The sequence below is a fragment of the Sinohyriopsis cumingii genome, chromosome 8, assembly GCF_028554795.1.
Source record: "Sinohyriopsis cumingii isolate HCF-2022 chromosome 8, ASM2855479v2, whole genome shotgun sequence".
Classification (NCBI taxonomy): Eukaryota; Metazoa; Mollusca; class Bivalvia; order Unionida; family Unionidae; genus Sinohyriopsis; species Sinohyriopsis cumingii.
The window spans coordinates 101,546,445-101,565,425 of record NC_142968.1 but is presented as its reverse complement, the minus strand read 5'-3'; the positions used below and the strand labels follow the sequence as shown (position 1 = coordinate 101,565,425).

Here is an 18,981-nt window from a genome sequence, read left to right as displayed (position 1 = left end):
AAGGGTTAGCAACATATCTGTTATGATAAAAATTGAATTTTAGAATAAATCAGAATTCATTGCTGCACTTGTACTTACAAATTTACATAGGGGAGAGAAAATAAATTGATACATTTTTGTCTTTTATCAATTTCGCCATAAACCTCTTGGCCGAGAGTATTTTCCTCCCAATATAGAGTTGTCTCCCATCATTCCTATCTCCCACATATGCAGAATTATTGTTGAAATTTTGTTTTCCATTTATTCCCACCTTGCTTTCAGTGTAGTATATTTACAGTGTTAAGGTTTTGGTTGCAAGAATAACATGTCATGTCATGCAGAAAGCACAACTCATGTAAGTGTATTTAAAGTGACACATATATGCCATCACTGAAAGCCATGTTGCAGAATCGGCATCAAATGTGGATAAAAATATTTGTGCCAAAAATTTGTTTGCCATCTTTTTTATACCAGGTAAAATCTCTGGTGTCAGATTATTTTTCAGATCTAATCAGAATAATGTTCTCCAGCTCGGAAATCGCATAAATGTTTTCATAGAAATGGACAAAACCTACCCACATAGTGACCCAACCTTTGGGTCCTTATTGGGGAAAAAAGGTTGAATTTGTGTGCCGCAGTTAAAAATTCGTCGTTCTTATTGAAATTCCTCCCTCTTTGAAGTCAAAACTCCCGACCAAATTTTGAATAAACCTCCTGATTAATGTCCTAAGCTGACTTTACTGTTCTGTCACATGTAAGAACTTCATTAGATTTAAGCTGGATGTACACAATCATTCATAGGATTGCCTTGATTTGTAGTCCAAAGCTGAAATCTTGGTTCTTTGTGTGTAGGGAGAAAAAAATTACAGGAAATTTCTTTATTGGATTGTAGTGGGCTAATTGTGTAGTATTATAAATTGCTTGCCTTGGGAGATGCTTCAGTATTCGAGAAGATGGCCATAATTGTTTTCTTGGAAGCATTCTGTTGGTAATGATGGGTCATTATGTGGAAATGTCATTACCACTGAGGTAGGAATATCAATATGAATTTATTTTCTGATTGATACAATCCGATTGTAGGAGTTGTTTTATTAATTTAGATATTGATCTACTAAATTGGCTCTTATTTAACCTGTTAAAATGTTCATATATATATATATATATATATATATATATATATATATATATATATATATATATATATATATATATATATATATATATATATAAAATTGAGGCCCTCAATTTTTTAATTACGGGACTGGAAAATTGTCCCTTATGAATCAAAGTCCTTTATGTGCAAGTTAAAAATAAGTAAATAAAATTAAGTAAAGGGATGTTACAAAGGTAACATCTATGAACATTAACAGACACAGGTTATACAAAGGTTCTCTGTATTTTGTAGAAGAATCGTTTTGTCTTTTTATGCCCAACATAACACTAGTAAAGCATGCAAGGTTGCCTGGTGTCACAGTAGTAAAGCATGTGGTGTTAACCTTGTCATCCATCTTTTCATTCTTCATACCTTGGTGGCGCCCTGGGTGGCCGAGTGGTATAAAGTGGTCACTGCCATCTTGCCTCTGTGTGGGTTTGAGTTTCAGGTTCAGCTTATGTGGGTATGTGAGTCTGCGATGCAAAGCCTATCATGTGCTGAAAAATGGTGTGAAACCCACAACGACAGTAACAACAGTCACACCTTGGATAAGTTGTGCATTTAGGTAATTTCAAGTACATATGCTGGGGCATCTGTGTTCTGTGATCACATTTCTAGTTGAAATTAATTTGCCAATCTTGAGGCCCTTCCAAGAATGGATCAATTATAATAAAGCAGAGACAATTCATTCTGTGACAAACTCATTTGCCCCTTGGACTTGGGGGTGGTGGTCAAAGTCAGTCATATAAAATTTATTTCAAACTTTAGTGTTGCTTTGATTCTGGGCTCAACATGCAGGTCCTGGCCTTCATATTTTGGTTTAGTTTGAAGGAAGTAGAACCTTCCTTAGTATAAATTTGTTCTGAAATGAATGGCTTCTTTAACTAACTGATTTATTTTGTAACGATAATGCTAGGGAAAAATTGTTTGAAAAGAAAAATGAAAGACTTTTATTCTGATATCGTTAGTGAAATGCATTTTTGTTTTACATGTTATTTTCTATCTCAGCTAGTGACCCTAGTTGCATACTTAAATGACCATGTGGCTTCCCAGATGGAAAAGTCTTGAATTGCAGTTGCATCAGTGCTTGTCCAAATGACAGTCCATTTAGTCAAGTGAAAAATATTCATGTAAAAAATAAGTCAGCAAGTTAGAGGTCAGGGTATAGGCTAGGGTTTGTCATAAAAGATTTAGTAATTTATTCAATACAGATGCCGTATTTTATATGTGATGATGTCAGAAAATTGTATAATGGCTCATTGGAGCTATATAGGTTTTTACTGCAGTATTTATTTACCCTAAGCGGGACACATCCACTTGCCTGATGCCTGTGACAAGTTCAGATTCAGTAAGCTTAAGTTTGCATTGTACTTGTCATTGGACCTGTCCAAAGATTGAGAGACTGAGGTAGAGAATGAGTTGGCTCAGTCAGTCAAGAGAGATGAGATCATGTTCAGTTTGTAATCCTGTCAGTTGTGCAAGTGTAATGCTCATTTCCAAGACAGCCTTTCAGTATTGTTGATGTAGTAGAAGGCATGAAGGAATTAGATGCCTGTTTATCTTTACTACTCTAGCTATGTACTCTGTTCTCCAGACCATTCCATTTTTCTCATTGACACATCAAAATTCATGTGCGATGAAACATATCTTCTTAGGTAACTTAATTATTCCTGTAAGAAAGATAAAAATAAAACTGAGTTGTTTTGCTGTCGAATAACGAAGCCATGGTTTCAAATAAATATCTCGTAGTTTTTACTTTATGTCTTAACTTTGGTTCAGATATTCTGTTATCATGTTGTTATAGCTTTGGGCAAGTTAAATTCTTGCAAGGGCAAGTTCAATTTTACAGTAACCTTGCTCCAGGGCAAGCTGAAATTTGTACATTTTTCCACCTCTGATTTATGCAGAGTGATTGCAGCAAATCAAAGAAAATGATTGATGAAATCAGAGCAGTTTAGAGAAGAAAACCAGTAAAAACTAAGATAAATGGCTGCAACTTTTGTGTCTTTTGTAAGCAAAGTTTTTTTTTTGTATGTGTGTACATTGCTTATGGTAAAATTGCTGGCAAATTATAATATTTTCATTGTTGTTATAGAATATTGTAGTATGGTATCATTGCTTATAATGATGGTAAGAATCTCTTTTTGAGTTCAATATAATTTCACAGGAAAAGTGACTTTGAAACTGGTTTAGCACTGATTAATATGAAATGCTATATGAATTCCTTATGCATACAAAATCTGCTTTATTTAGACTAGTAGAGGAATTATGAGCATTTGAGACCATCTGATTATCTTTGTTTTATAGGACTTTAACCCCTTCTAAATTGCCATGACATTTTCCTCACTGGAATTTTGGCACCTGTGTGCATCCATGATTGTATCCTGTGTGTGGATGCAAAGCCATCTCACGCTAGCACCCATGGATGCACACAGGTGATGACATGAAATTCAGTGATGGTCCCATTGGTACATTTTCCAAAAAAGTTTGCTGAGCCAAAATTGACTCAGCCAGGAAAACAGAGACCTAGTCAGCTGATATTTATCAAAGATGCACATATCTGCATAATAGTTCTTGGACAAAATTGACTGTAAAAGGTACAGTGCAAAGGCACAAATCAAAGGCATAAATCGATGTATTTCTAGGTGAACGTGGTGCCAAACCTACAGAACCTGTAATCAATGAACACTTAAATATTTCACAGGAAGATTTTTCTGTGATTGCATGTCTGTTATATAAGTGAAGGAAAATAATTGGTTGAAAGTGCATGCATGTCTTGCACCCTGACAAGACATGCCTGTAGAATACTTATACACAATGACAATATTTATAGAAGACCTGTGATGGACCATGAAAGGTAACAATAATTGAAGCAGATAGCAGCTGCAAGATGAAATTGAAAAGAAAACCATTTTACATGTGAAATACAAATGTCGTGTTGAATTGTCGTCGATACTGTTTGTGGACTGGCTACAACAACAACCTTTTAACATGCTGTGGCAGGAATTGTGACTAAGGCAACTATTATTGGCATGCCAATCAGAATTGTTGTTAGAGCCATAGTGATGGTAAATGGATTTGGTGGCAGCACTGGGGAAAGAATTTCATTATGGTTACATAACTGAATACACATCTATTTGGAAACTCTTGCTGTTGACCAAAATATTAGTATCAGCACAGTAGCCATCAAGGGTAAAACAATTACCTTGGCAGAGTTTGAAGTGGTGTTGACCAAAATAGAAAACCAATGACTCTCTGCATGGATATGGAACTTTGGGTAAATTGATTTACAGCCAATAAAAGCTGAGGAAACATATTAATCTGTTGATATCTGTCTGCAAGTTCACAAATGAGAAGCTGGGGCTGGACATAAATGTGTCTCTTGCGGCATGAATGTGTCTTTTCATTGCACAGATTCTTACTATCCATGGCACAAGTGCAAGATAGCTTCAACATCCACATGTGAGTTACAGTCATGTAAAAAAATGCAAAGTGAGAAAAGGTGAAGGCAAACTAGAAGGATTTCTAGGCCTGTAAACTTACAAAGTTTAGACCATATCAGTTGCCAATTATCCCTCAATTAGACTTGTGGATTTCAGAATTTTATATATAAACATTGTTGCTTGAACTTCATATGATTCCTGTACTGTTTGTCGTATCTGATTTTGTTCAGCTTCTGAGTAGTCGAGCAACAAATATGAAATTGAAATATGGTATTATTTTTTTTTTTATTTTGACATGCATTGAAAATTAGAGTGTTATTAATTTTTGTGCTTGCCTGGTATTTTTAGGCCATGCTCATATTACACAATGTCACAAACATATGAAAACTTGATCCCCCTCTTCCCCCATTTTAACATATAACATTTTTTCAAAAAAAAATTGCATGATACTTCTTACCTTGTTGTGTATAGTCACTTTTCAGTTCATAGAAGAACATGAATATTCTTCATATAACTGATATGATGCAATCTTAGACCAGTATAATTAAAATAAAAATATAATTAAAATAAAAATCTCTTATGGGGATTTATACTCAACTAGTCAGAAAGAATTTCCAGGAATCTGAGATAGCATATGGCCATTTCTTATTTTAAACTGCTAAGTATTGAAGCCATCATTTATATTCATAAGAAACTCAAACATACCAAAAATCCTTAAACTTGACTCGATGTCATGATCATGACATATAGGATTCATATTTGGCACCATTTTCATTTAAGACTATCTAGACATTATAAGAAGTCTTTTGATTAAAACCAAAGACCATTCACTCAGAAATATTACCAAAAACAAGATTTTCAAGATGGTGGCCATGATGACCATACTGGAGATGAGACTGGTTTTAATTTTCATTTAAGACTTACTAGGCACCATGAGAAGAGCCTTTGTTTGAAAACCCAATGTTGATATGACTTTCCATTCATGAGGAGTGGTGGTTATAAAATCTTGAAGATGCTGCCTTGCAACAACAGATCAGTACCATTTTCAGTTGGGAGCAGCTAGACGTGATAAGAAGTCTTGTGGTGAAAACCCCACACTGATATTACCATCTGTCTAGGAGGTTTAGTGATAATAAGGTTTTCCAGATGGCCAATAAAGCGGCCATATTGTAGGTCATATCAGCATCTTTTTCATTTTGCGCAAGCTAGACACCATGAGAATGTCAGTAATACTTACCATTCAGGAGAATTAGCAATAACAAGATTTACAAGATTGATGCATTGGTGTGCATATTTTGATATAGATTGGCACACTTCCACTAGATATCATAAGAAGTCTTCTAGTGAATACTCCATACAGGAGTAGTGATAATGAGATTTTCAAGAAAGTCACTGTGGCAGACATATTGGAGGTCAAATTATCAACATTTTTATTTATAGCTGATTAGACATCATAGAAACCCCCATGTTTGACAGAACTTTCCGTTCAGGTGGAGTAGAAATAAAAAAAGTCAAGATGGCAGATGGCTGCTACTAGCCATATTGGGTATCAGATTGACATATTTTTCATTTATGACCAAACTGGACATTATAAGATGTTAGTAAAAATCCTAGGAGAGGAAACATTTTCAGTTGGAATGAGGTAATTAGTGAAATATCACACCAAATATTCAACTAAATGTACAGAAATTGCACATCACTTTTTCAAGCTCTATATTTATTTATTCATTAAATTAAATGTGTAATTAGCAAAATCCTATTTTATTTTCAAATGTTGGTGGACTCCTCCCCCATTTCATTTCCAGAGTCGATTCTGAAATATTTATGATCAGCCAAGTTCTAAAAATATTGGTCAAGTAATTTTAAAGTGTCCACTGTTACAGCATAGAAATCATGTTTGTTGACCAACAGACCCCAGTCCAGAGGTCATTTCTCAGATGAAGACCTTGTGATAAGGTCAAAAGCTAATGAGTCATAACCAATTATGATACAGAAAGATATCAGTTCTTAGTTTCATTGGCTGCAAATGGCTGTTGCAGGTAACAATATGACCGGGTAACAAACAAATTATTTATTTAAAAAGCTTACAGTAAGTATAACATGATATACTTAAGTTTTGCACAAGTCAGATATACATAATGTTCACTCAAATAGAAATAGATATGGAGGGTATTGAAATTCCCTGTGGTAACTTGTTAGAAACTCCTAATTCCTTGTGGTGACTTGTCACATAAGTCCAAATTAGCCAACAGTGTGGATGTTAGGGAATAGCAGTGCAGTGCTTGTTAGAAATAGGTTTTCAATAAAATCTTCTTTACCTTAATAACCCAACTAGTAGGGGATCCATTTAGCAAGCCAATAATCAGCTGTGAAAGTTAATTTGAGGGGAAGTGTAAAGTTGTAAAAGGAGTTCCAGCAGGTGTCACACAACTGTGAAGGTGTCAAGTAACATGGCCCAGGTCTCACAGTGGGATGCAGCAACACAATCATTTTAAACTGTTGCAAACTTGGTATTACATCCAATTAGGCAAGCAGTTTTGACTAATGAGCTAATATAAGTGCTGCTTGCTGTGAGTAAAGGCAAGGCCTGTAGTTTCAGAGCATGATTTTTGCAATAGTCTTGGCATTCAGCAAGTCCAAGAGACATATTACTATTGTTTGGGTTTTTTTAAAATACTGTGTGGCAGTTTTGGAATATGGTTTTAGCTTTGTACATATTATGTTTTTCAACAATCTGTTTACTAGGATTTTTTATATATATCGATTTGTCTTTACATAGAAGTATAGTATTTCTGCAACAGGTATGGTCTTGTGCTTCTTTAATCCATTACTTCTTTAATGTTTATCTTTAATGTTTATTGAATCGGTAATTTGAATAATCTCATCATAATTATTACTTTATTATGAAAAGCTGTGTTGCATTTGTATATGTGTTAAAAAAATGTTTCCAAAAATGTGGAAAGCCCATAATAGTAATAATAATAATTTTAACAAAATATTTCCACACTTATTATAATGAAGATTTTCTTGTCAGTAAGTAGATTTCATAGCCGTCAATTTATACGAGGTCATATTCTGTTGATCATTGTATTGACCAATCAAATCACAGCTTTCTTAACTGCTGGAAGTGAAGAACATCATATAGAACACATAATTCATAGTGATAATTTTCCCAAACATGAGATGTGAAGTTTTATCTGATAGGCTGCTAACTTAAGTAGATAGGGAACTCCAAAGATCACTTGAACATGAATTATTCTGATGCCTGTTAAATATACTTATTGATAAGTATATTTGATTTAGTCCAGTTTAATTTATTTCATGAAGGTAGTTCAGTTTGTTGATACTACTCTCCCCTCAGGCCATTCACTGGTATTCCTCAAGATAATCTAGATTATTACAAAATACTGTATGCTTAAAACAGTTTGCTGTGACCAACTGCCTCATATTTCACCAGGCATGGTGACCTAAGTAGGCATGTATGTTGTGAGATTTGTATAGTCATGTGACCCGGAATGCAAATGGCCAGATCCAGGTCAAATTTCAGCAACAATGTACTTTTGTCTCATCTGTCAGCAGATTAAAGACATGATGAATGCTATGCACACGATTATTGAGAAAATAAATCATATTCCTATCGATATCATGCAGGTATATCTCGATGAAAGGTTGTTCAAGTTTGCTGGGCCAGCTAGTAAGTGGCTACCCCTGCCAACACCAAATGGTGTTGGCAAATTCCAACTCTTCGATAGGGAATGGACTCTGACCCTACACCCCAACATAAATGTCCAAATATCAAAAATGAGGTGACAAGGGTCAGAGGAAACTCAGACAATATCTTTGTATGTTCAAGTCAGCAGATTGTTGTAAGCATTCAATAAGCATTTAGTATTTTGTAATACATTTGAGGAATATTTTTATTACTTAAGATATTTATTAGAAATGCAATATATATATGGCGGGTTGTGGTACTACACAGTGGTTGTGTGGTAAAGTACGAACAATGGCGTTAAGCAAATTTGTCTAACATATTAGTATTTCTAATCAATATACAAAGAACCTACCTATTTGATACATTAAAGCACAACATAATATATAGTGTTTACAGAAATAACAATAATAATAACAAGAGTACTGTGTTTTTGTTGTTGTTTTGGGTTTAATACCATTTTTCAGCACATAGTAGACTACACATGTCTAACAATATAACTGGTGGAGGAAGAAACTGGGATAACCCCAGTATGAACCACTGACACATGGGAATCTTCTGGCAAGCTTTCTCACATACCCACATTGGTCAAGCCCAAGATTCCAACCCATGCAGATAGAAGGAAGATGGTAGTGATTGGTATAGGCAGGCACTTTAGACGACTAGGCTGACTGTAACTGCTAAGAAAACTGTGAATGGTACGTTATTTGCACATCTGATGTTTAATAGTCCTCTGTGTAACATTTATAAGATATGCTTCACAGTGACCTTGAATTTTCATATGTGGTCTTAAGTAAACTTGTTTTCTTATTAGATTCACTTTGACCTTGACTTTTGACCTTAGAAATAAAAATTTGTAAGTTTTTTTTCTTATCCAAGTGCAGACCATCAGCAAAGTTTGAATCCATGTTTGTCATGTGGAAATGATGTTAGTGTGCAGAAACCATTTTTGTTGGGTCCTTGTTATTGGCAAGGTGAGACATGCCTGTGATATTTCTGATAGTGGCAGCAGCATCAGCACTTTGTTAAGGTTTTCATTTAAGTTTTTCAGTTGCACACATATATTTCATGAACTCCTTATAGAGTCTATTCATACTTAGCATAAATCTAAGACAATTAATTCTGCAATATTCCAGGTTGTGCTTTTTACTGTGGGGTTAAGGTCACAGAAAATTTGAGTTCAGTTATGGTTGCAGTTATTTTGTTTGCATTTATTTTCTTAACCCTTTCATTGTTTTCTTCATACTTTGCATAAATCTTTATGACACTAAGGGGTTAAATATGCGACATGCTTGCTAGTCCATTTATCTTGGGTTTAATGTCACATTCATATAAAAATTGCATTAATGTTATGGTTTAAAAAATTATTTGAATATATTTCATAAATCATCGTTTACATTGATGCTTTAATCCTGGCACTGACATGTAAGCCCTTGACTTGTTAGTTTTCAGCTATGACCTTTTATGTAAAAATTAATGAGGTTTTTCTTACTTGAAATGTAACCTGTTTAGAAAGTTTAATAGTGGAATTGTATGAAAACAAAGTAGGAAACGGTGGGTACATAATAATACTGATAATGATAATAAGTTATTACTTTAATGTCTGCATTTTTATGCTAATTGTTTCTCCAATTGCGTTGACTAAAAGCAATACTAGAATCACTGAAGCAGCTTAGAAAGGCTATTCATTGCAAGTCGAAGGTATGCAAGCCATCAATGGTATTCATCAACTCAATGGTGGTTATCCATTGACTGGTTAATGGAATAATATTTCAGAAATAACCAGCCACTTTCATAGGCAGATGGTCAATGTTGACTGATTAAGTCTTACATTACCATGGTTAAGACATGATTTTTATACTTTAGTTCAAAAGTAAGGTGTTGATTGCCATCATCTTGTTGCCAAGCTTAATAGCTTTAAACAAATTTAGAAAGATAACCCATATGAAGACCAGTGGCTCAGTTTTCATACTCTCATTGAAACTGTCATCTTAGTGTTTCACCAGGCTCAATTAAATTGTAATAAATAGAGGTAACAACACAGATTCTTATCTGAAAAATATGTTAAGTATTTTACTTGAATTAACTGTAAATTGTTTGCTGTGTAATATGATATATATGAGTACATATTACTGTTCAGTAAAATGATCTTTTTCTGTAAGCCATTAGAGGATGTGTTTTTCATTATTTTTTTAAATAATAATTTGAGCTTGCATTTATTGGTATTTACTAATAATGTATGCTAATTTGTGCATAAACTTCTTGATTTTACATGGGTAGCTTGTAAATTTCATAAATGAGCATGTTTGTACATGATTCTCTTCGTTTTTTCTTTCATTCTTGCTGGTCAGTCAACCAAAATTTTAAGGAAAGAAAACAAATAATCCATTATGATTTTCCAATAATTGTGTTTTATTTTGAATATTTACCTTTAAATAGTGCAGTCTGAGAGACAAGAATAGTTTAGCAAAGTTGCATTTTGCTAATTATCATTAGAGAGCTTTTAAGGTATCTTTTGTTCTATTGTCATCATATTGTCTGTTTCTTTTATCACATAACATTTGTTTTGTTTAAATTAAAACAAAAACCTGTTTTCCAGAGATGAAGTCTTTAGGTAGCTGGAAAATGGAAAACAAATGAAACTGTTTTGTTTGATTAATTGTTCCAACACTATTTTTTAAACAGCGTAAGAATTCCAAGAATGTTCATTGAATATCAAAATTAGATTGTTCAAATCTTATTGCTGAACAATGTATTGTGCTCCTCTCTGGACAGATTTAAGTGAATGCATAAAAAGAAAACTGGGTATTGGTTATAATATATGTCTTGATTTTCTTTTAAAACCTGCCATGATGAATCAGTGCCTCCGATATGTTGTAAATTGTAACATATTCAGTTTTGTCGAAGTAATGAGAAAGTACGTATTCTCAGTGATGACAAGACTATCTAGCAGTAAGAATTGTGTATTGAAATGTCTGTGGAACTATGTCATTCATTTAAATTCTCATATTAAAAGTGGATGGAACATATTACTCTGTAAATGTACTACATAATTACAATCTTTATAATGCAGCGCAAAGTCCATTGTAGATGTGTTTATGTACTTGTATATATGATATATATGATCTTTTATGTTTACAATACTTTTACTTTATATCTGTATTTTAATTTAGATGTATGGACTATGTTGTCTGAAATAAAGAATTATTATCTTAGAAAGGAGGAAAAACAAATGAAGCAAAAGAAAGTTTATATTTGTTTATTAGCAGTGATACTTTTCAAGTAGAGTTGGGCAAGCTAATAAAAATGTACATTAATTACCTGCTAAGAATTTTATATAAAATGTGAAGGAACCAAATTCCTGAGAAGTGCAAGTCTATGTGGGAAGGGTAAAATTTAGAAATTTTCCAAGCTCCATTTTGATAACTGATTATTCTTTTGACCCTCTAAATGGTTCCTGTTTAAATTTGTATGATATCTTAGGCCACATTGAGGAGTAAATGTTTTTAAAAAAAGTATTTTTCTGTCCTCCCCACCCCCCTTTATAATCTGAGCATTAATTCAAAAGTGTAAAGTCCCTTGAGTCAGTGTACCTCAGGAAAAAAATTAATTAGTGTAAGCTGCTATGTACAAGCTCAAATCCACAACATTTTTACAAGTATAAAATATTCCTAATGTTTGTAAGGAACTGATTTTTCATCAAATATGCATCATACTGAAAACCATTTCCACGTGTTATTCATGAAAATTATCTCATAAATGTGCAGTGTTGTAATTTATGAAATTTGAACATTACTAAAATAAATAAAAATCTTTTTTATGTTGTGTTGCAGTCAGTCAAAATTTAATTGTCAGTATCGGTTTATTGATGATTGATTATTAATGGAGTAATGTTTACATGATGTCTGGCCAAAACTATATTCTTCTTCAAACCTTCTGAAATTAAAAACAGCAGTGATTCATGAAGAACTGAATTTTCTTCCAGAATTGACCACAAAAAATTGACTAATGCTTGACTAAATTTTAGTTGTTTCAGCAGAGCAGTATTAATTTTAAGTACAGTACATAATCCCTTTCTTGTACTGTTTCAGGAAATAAAATTATAATGGGGAAGTGCTCCTTACATTGTCATTGATGTGAATTGGGCAGGTGATGCTTCATCCCCTTTAACCATCAGGAGCAGACAGATACAAGACTGGTATGGTAGTTTTATATCCAACTGTCAGAATCTTATTTCATGGCCTACAGACTTCCTCAAGCCTATACATTCCAGCTGTCTACACCCTGCTGTTGACCTGACTGAAACAATGCCTGCTTGATTGTTTTAATTAGCCCTGCTTTTTTATTCAAATCTCTCAGGAATTCACCAAAAATACTGAATTCAGAAGCAATTATAATGTCCCTTCCAGAGTTATATTGGATTTGTATTCAATCAGAGACTGTTACTAGCTTCCAATAGGTTCAAATAAGTTTGCTTGCTCTCTTCAGGTGTGAATGTAAATTTTAACCTATCTGCATCTTTGTCAGTCTTGTTATCCTAAATTATTATGGAACCTTCTGACTTGAGAAATATCTATTCTACATGGGGGAAGATGATTGATTGCTTTTAATGGCACTTTTAGGGCATTATCCACTGCATCATGCCTCTGAAATTAAATCCAAAGCTAAGTGCCTTTCCTTGCAACACACTGGGGCACCCATCCAGGGCTGGCCTGGGTGTGTATCAAACCTGTAACCCACTGGATTATAAATGTAATGTTCTACCAACTGAACCACTGCTGCTTCCACAAGTAACTAAGGTCTAACTTGATGGAGGGTGCTATAGAAGTATGTTACATGTGGTATACTTTGGTGCTGTTAGTGAATAATCACAAAAAGGGCAGTCATTGCAAATGTATTCATACATATCAAAATAGATTTTAACATGTTTGTGATAAGCATAGGGGTTCTATTGGTGTCATATATTTTATGGTACTGTATTATCATATTCGGCAAATATTGACATCAAGCTGTTCTTACAGTATTGTTTTGAGAAGCTTAACATAATTATTGCCTTGTTTTGAAATTAAAAACACTATGGCACAGAATTCCAGGCTGAAATTTCCACTTGTTTGAATAGTCTAGTACAGTATTAAATTACACTAGTCTAGTACAGTATTAAATTACACTAGTCTAGTACAGTATTAAATTACAGTAGTCAAGTTCAGTATTAGCTAATGTGTAGTAGATTGTGATTTAATCAGTTGCTGTTTTTGTACAGTGAAACCTAGCTTAGCATGCACCTCATAAGGCAAAAAAGAATATGTGTGCTTCCGGTTAACTGACCATCCCAGTATTGTTTGGTGCAGTAGGTGAAAAATAAAAATTAAACAATATAATTCAGTATTGATTTGTCCATTTAATTGATACGGTTTTGCTCAGTACTTGAAACACTTACTGTATTATTATATATACATGTATTAATATAAAAAATGTTTTTTAATGATACCTACCTACGTTAATTTTAAAACTACTGCAATGGGAAACACATATTTTTTGAGAGCCTATATGTTGAAGCATATGGTAAGACGATATTCCTTTCAAAATTTAACACATTTTCTTAAGCTTCCATGTAAAAACAAATATTGCATCTAATTCTTCATTGGCATGAATACTGGATATTTAAACAAAAATAATCTCCTTTTCTTGTTTCCAAGATTTAAATGAAATCCCAAGAGGTTGATGATATGTCAGACAGAAATTTAAAGGGAACTAGATTATCTTCTAATATCACATTGGAATAGAGCTTGTCATTAACAGATTTTGTTATTTTCTCATGTTTTTCTTTGGATGGTAGGTTCCATTAAAGGCAAATGATCATGTTGGATTTTTTTGTGGTGTTAAAAAAAAGAAACAATCATTAATTTAGTACTTTATTTTACTTGCATATTTAAACAGAAGTATTTCTTTTTTCCCTTTGCTTTCCATTAAGCAAACTGACAGTTTGATATTCTCAGATAAATTAATGGGTGGATATTATGGGTGATAGGGATTTTTAGTTACCTCAGTGATGTAGCGAACAGCCATTGTATCAGCCTTGGTATCTGCATCAGTGTCTGCACACATACAAATATGTTCCTTTGCAAAGCCACACTGCATCCCAACCATTCTTTCTTCCTTTGCAAAGCCACAGTGCATCCCAACCATTCTTTCTTCCTATGTAAAGCACACTGCATCCCAACCATTCTTTCTTCCTATGTAAAGCACACTGCATCCCAACCATTCTTTCTTCATATGTAAAGCACACTGCATTCCAACCATTCTTTCTTCCTATGTCATAGATAATAATTTGGAGTAGGTTCATAGCAATTGCCTCCTGGGGAGGGGGCTAAGGAGGCTAACTTTCTGTATGTATATTTTTTGCAGCCTGTGTGCATACTGTGATAATTGAAATACAAAACTTGGTGAGGGAATTTGTCTTGATTAGTACTATACCCTCATCACAGAAAGTAGGTGACTGTAAGTGATGGCTTACATTTGTTTTGACATTATTGTTCACTTACTCTTCATGTGTCTCTATACTATACCTTTACAACAAAAGAAAATCAGTGTGATCTATATTTTAATAGGCTAAGGTTAGGTTTTTGCACTTAGCTCTTGAGCACATGAGGGGCCCCGAGTGGCCGAGTGGTTTAAAGCGCTCTCCGTTACGGATCACTGCCATCTCACCTCTGTCTGCGTGGGTTTGAGTCTCGGATTCAGCCAATGTAGGTATGTGAGAAAGCATGCCAGTAGCTTCTCGTGGGTCGGTGGTTCTTTCCAGGGTTTTCCCGGATTCTTCCTCCACCATTAATACTGGCCACCATGTATAGCCTATCATGTGCTGAAAAATGGTGTTAAACCCCACAACAACAACAACAACTTGAGCACATGTTTTTGTACCCTGCATACATACTGTTATTCATGGAATCATGAAACTTCGTGATTGGTGCATATTGATGAGCACTATACCCTTGTCTTAAAAGGTGGTCACCATGACCCATATTTGATTTATACCTGTAACTAATTAAGGGGGCGCTCACCAGTTGTTATGCACTTTTGAGAGAGTGATGTATGTAAGGTGAAGTTGTATGATTTTAAAACATGCACAGTGGAGAGAATATTGGCATACCTCTATGCTACATTAATGTGGATGCTATTTCTTTGGATATTGTACTTTTGGAAATTGTACATGATTTAAACACACTGCTGACTAAAATGACTGCTCCCTTGTGCTAAAAAATCAGTCTGAATTAATCTAAAGTACACTATCCATAGCTGCTATTAAAATAGGGAAAATGAATTTTGCCAGACTAGACAATACCAGCTTTTGAAAGTGTAATGAATGAATTACCAAATATATAAAATGTAAAAAAATGTTATTGGCTGTTTTTTTATACAATTTACCTCTGAAGTTCAGGAAGTGAAAATGACCAAGTGGAGCTAGCACTTTTTTGAAAGGTGCACATCTGGAGTAAGGCCAAGCTGTATACTCTATAAACCATATTACACCCATCAATCATATACCAGAAAAAAGGGAATTAAAGGTCCTTTGAATTTTACCTAAGATATACAAGGTCTTTTTTAAATAGCCAGTATAACCAGTGAGGAAAGCCAGGGAAATTCTTTTTCTTTAAAATCCTAATGCAAAATACGAAACTGTAGAGCGCCACCTAAAGAGTAAATTGTTTTTACCATGAAAGTGGTCACCACATCAGCCGTCAGGAAAAATTTGTTAGTGTTATTGCTACTTCTCCTGAATGGATGGTTGTATCAACATGAAGTTTTCTCTAACACAGTTGTGATGTTTTAATTGGTCCTAAATAAAAATGGTGCTGATCTGATGTCTAATATCACTGCTCCTCTTGGACAGAAAGACATTCACTAAAAGATTTGTTATGATGTCTAGTTGGTCCTAAATGAAAATGGTGCTGATATGAGGTGTATTATGGCTACCACATTTCCAGCTTGAAAATCTTGATATATCAGCATGGGGTTTTCATTAAAAGACTTCTTACTATGTTATGTTGATCCTGAACTGAAGTCATACTGATCTTTTGTCCCTTATGTTGCCATCTTGAAAAATCCTGTTTTCGCTGTTCCTCTGTAATGGTTAGCCATTTTGAAATGGGTTTTTCATCAGAAGAGTTCTTGTGGTGTCTAGTAAGTCCTAAATCACCATGAAAATAAGTCATCCTCATTATGGCCACCATTGTGGCTATCTTGAAAATATTGTTATCTCTACTCTGCTAAAATGGATATATCTTGGCATCCGTTCGTCTATGGGAGACGATGGCGTAGCTCCAAAGTAAGCTTTTGTTTATCCTTCTTTCAAGCTCTCTTTTCAGCTTGTTTTATTTTTCTATCTTCCTCTGCATTTTGAACTCCCTGCTTGACAGCTAGACGCCAGCTGGAATGATTGTTTGCACAGCTCTCCCAGTCGTTGACATTGATGTTTGCCATCTTCATCTCCTTCTTGCAAACATCTCTGTAGCGCAGATGTGGTCGTCCAGTTGGTCATGCACCTTCTGCTAACTCCCCATATAACAGGTCCTTGGGAATGCGGCCTGGGTCCGTTTTCTTGACATGGCCAAGCTAGCAAAGGCGCATCTAGCTGAGAATGGAGAACATGCTGTTCATGTTGGCGCGTTCTAGAACCTGTGTTAGGTACTTTGTCCTGCCACTGGATGAGCATAATGCACTGCAGACATCTCAGGTGGAAGCGGTTGAGTTTCCTCTCGTGTCTTGCATAGGTGGATATATCAACATGGGGTTTTCACCAACAGATTTCTTACAACACCTAGTAGGTCCTAAATGAAAACGGTGTCAGTCATACAGTATGTCTTACAACACCTAGTAGGTCCTAAATGAAAATGGTGTCAGTCATACAGTATGTCTTACAACACCTTGTAGGTCCTAAATGAAAATGGTGTCAGTCATACAGTATGTCCAGTATGGCTGCCATGATTGCTGTTGTGAAAATCTTCTTGTCACTCCTCTTTGATGGATGGTCATTAAGACATCAGGGTTTGTCTTCTAATGCACTTTGTCTTAAATGCAAATGGTGCCAATCTGACATGTAATTTGTCATCCACAGCAGGTAATTTTTGAAAAACTTGTTATCACTGAAGAATATCAGCGGTTGTTTCAACAGTCGGCAGTTTAAAAGGAAGAAATGTTGTATCTTGAATTCATGGAAATATTTTAAAGCCAGTAGTGCATCAAGCCCTTAATAAGACTCATGCTTGGCAAGTACTAAAATGTAATAATTAGAAATCTAGAATAGTACGGAAAGAAGGTGAAACAGAAATTTGCATGCAGTAAAAATAGCTATTGTCACCATTTGTTCATTCAGTCATAGGAAATGTGCTCATATGTCTCACATGCATGCACACACACATGCACATGCAAACACCTCCAGTCCCCAAATTTGTTGGTTCTGTTTTAACTTTAATACATTTCTGTTTGCATAACTCTCCCAATTCATATTGGGTTTCCAAATTTCTAATGAAAAAATGCATGTCAGGAGGATTTATTTGCCATCATTGCAGAGAGATACCATATATACTTATTTAGAGTCAAACTGCAAACTGCACATATCCAGATCAGATGTCACATAATGTGCTGGCAGGTCTGGGTCTGTGCAGTTTGTTAGGAGTCATAAGTAGAACAAACAGCATAGACCCTGATCTGCATGTGCATTATAATACGGCAGATCAGGATCTTTGTTGCTTGCAGTTTGACTCAACTTATGAGTATAAACATTTTTTTAAATATTATCGTGTGGTCTATAGTTTCTTTTCAGACCCATCAGGATAATAAAGAATTGAAGTACACAAATAAATTTGATGCAAATCTGATTCATTTGTCTATTTGACAGCAGATACAACCTTAGTTTTTGTTGGAGCTTTTTGTTTATTACAAATATGATATGTTGTACTCCAGCTATACATTGTATGTACTCATGCATATGTCAGGTTCAGTTGCATATAACATAGATCCTGATTTGCCTTCACATTCTATGCCATTAGATTAGATTCTCTATTGTTCTACTGATTAGTCTTAACAAACTGCATAGACCCAGATCTCTGCTGGTGCATTATGTGGCTGCAAGTTTGGGACTTTACTACAGTTTTCACTTGGATCCAGCTTCTGTCTGAACACATATGGTAGCTAAAGTTTCACCCAAAAGAATTCCCCCTCCCCTTGCATGACTTCTCCTTTAAATTAAAGTGTAAAATTACAATAAAAGAAAAATTAGCCATTGTGAGGTGGGAATCCATTACTACTTTGGTATGAAGCTTTTAATTTAATCTTTAAATGACACATTCCAAATCAGATTATTAGCCAGCCATCAGACAGGGACAGTGAATTGGATATTTTTTTTACATTTGTATTAGATTTTAGAGTATTTATTATGCAGGCATTTGGGGAATTTTATTGTTTTCTTGAAGCAAATAAAAGTCCTAAAGTTGCAAGGTCTCTATAATTCTTCGAAGTTGTATGCTTTGTAAGATTAACAAGGTTTTTGTTGTTCTGGTATAAAAGGGTGTGTTCTGGTTTTCTTTTCTTTCCAATCATTTTGCAACAAAAATTGTAATTATTGCAGATTATTATATCAAATGGGGTATTTGCCAAGTTGATCTCTTTACATTTCTAGGGTCTGTTTATATGCCTGC

The 18,981-nt window shown here is 34.5% G+C and overlaps 1 protein-coding gene and 1 long non-coding RNA gene across 8 annotated transcripts in view; one reads left to right on the top strand and one right to left on the bottom strand.

Annotated features, from left to right (window-relative positions):
• The window catches only part of LOC149794254 (uncharacterized), an 80,310-nt gene extending 65,764 nt beyond the window's left edge, over positions 1-14,546 (bottom strand). For all 4 annotated transcript variants that reach the window (XR_016422984.1, XR_016422982.1, XR_016422985.1 and 1 more), the window contains exon 1: positions 14,327-14,546. This is a non-coding gene — a long non-coding RNA (uncharacterized LOC149794254). The remainder of the gene's footprint in view (positions 1-14,326) is intronic.
• The window catches only part of LOC149794253 (nephrin-like), a 347,553-nt gene that overhangs the window by 99,573 nt on the left and 228,999 nt on the right, over positions 1-18,981 (top strand). Inside the window, exon 3 of one of the 4 annotated variants that reach the window (XM_089968381.1) lies at positions 12,376-12,482. The exons of the other annotated variants lie outside the window; for them this stretch is intronic. The gene's annotated coding sequence lies outside the window, so the exon portion shown is untranslated. The remainder of the gene's footprint in view (positions 1-12,375; positions 12,483-18,981) is intronic. 4 annotated transcript variants of the gene reach the window in all.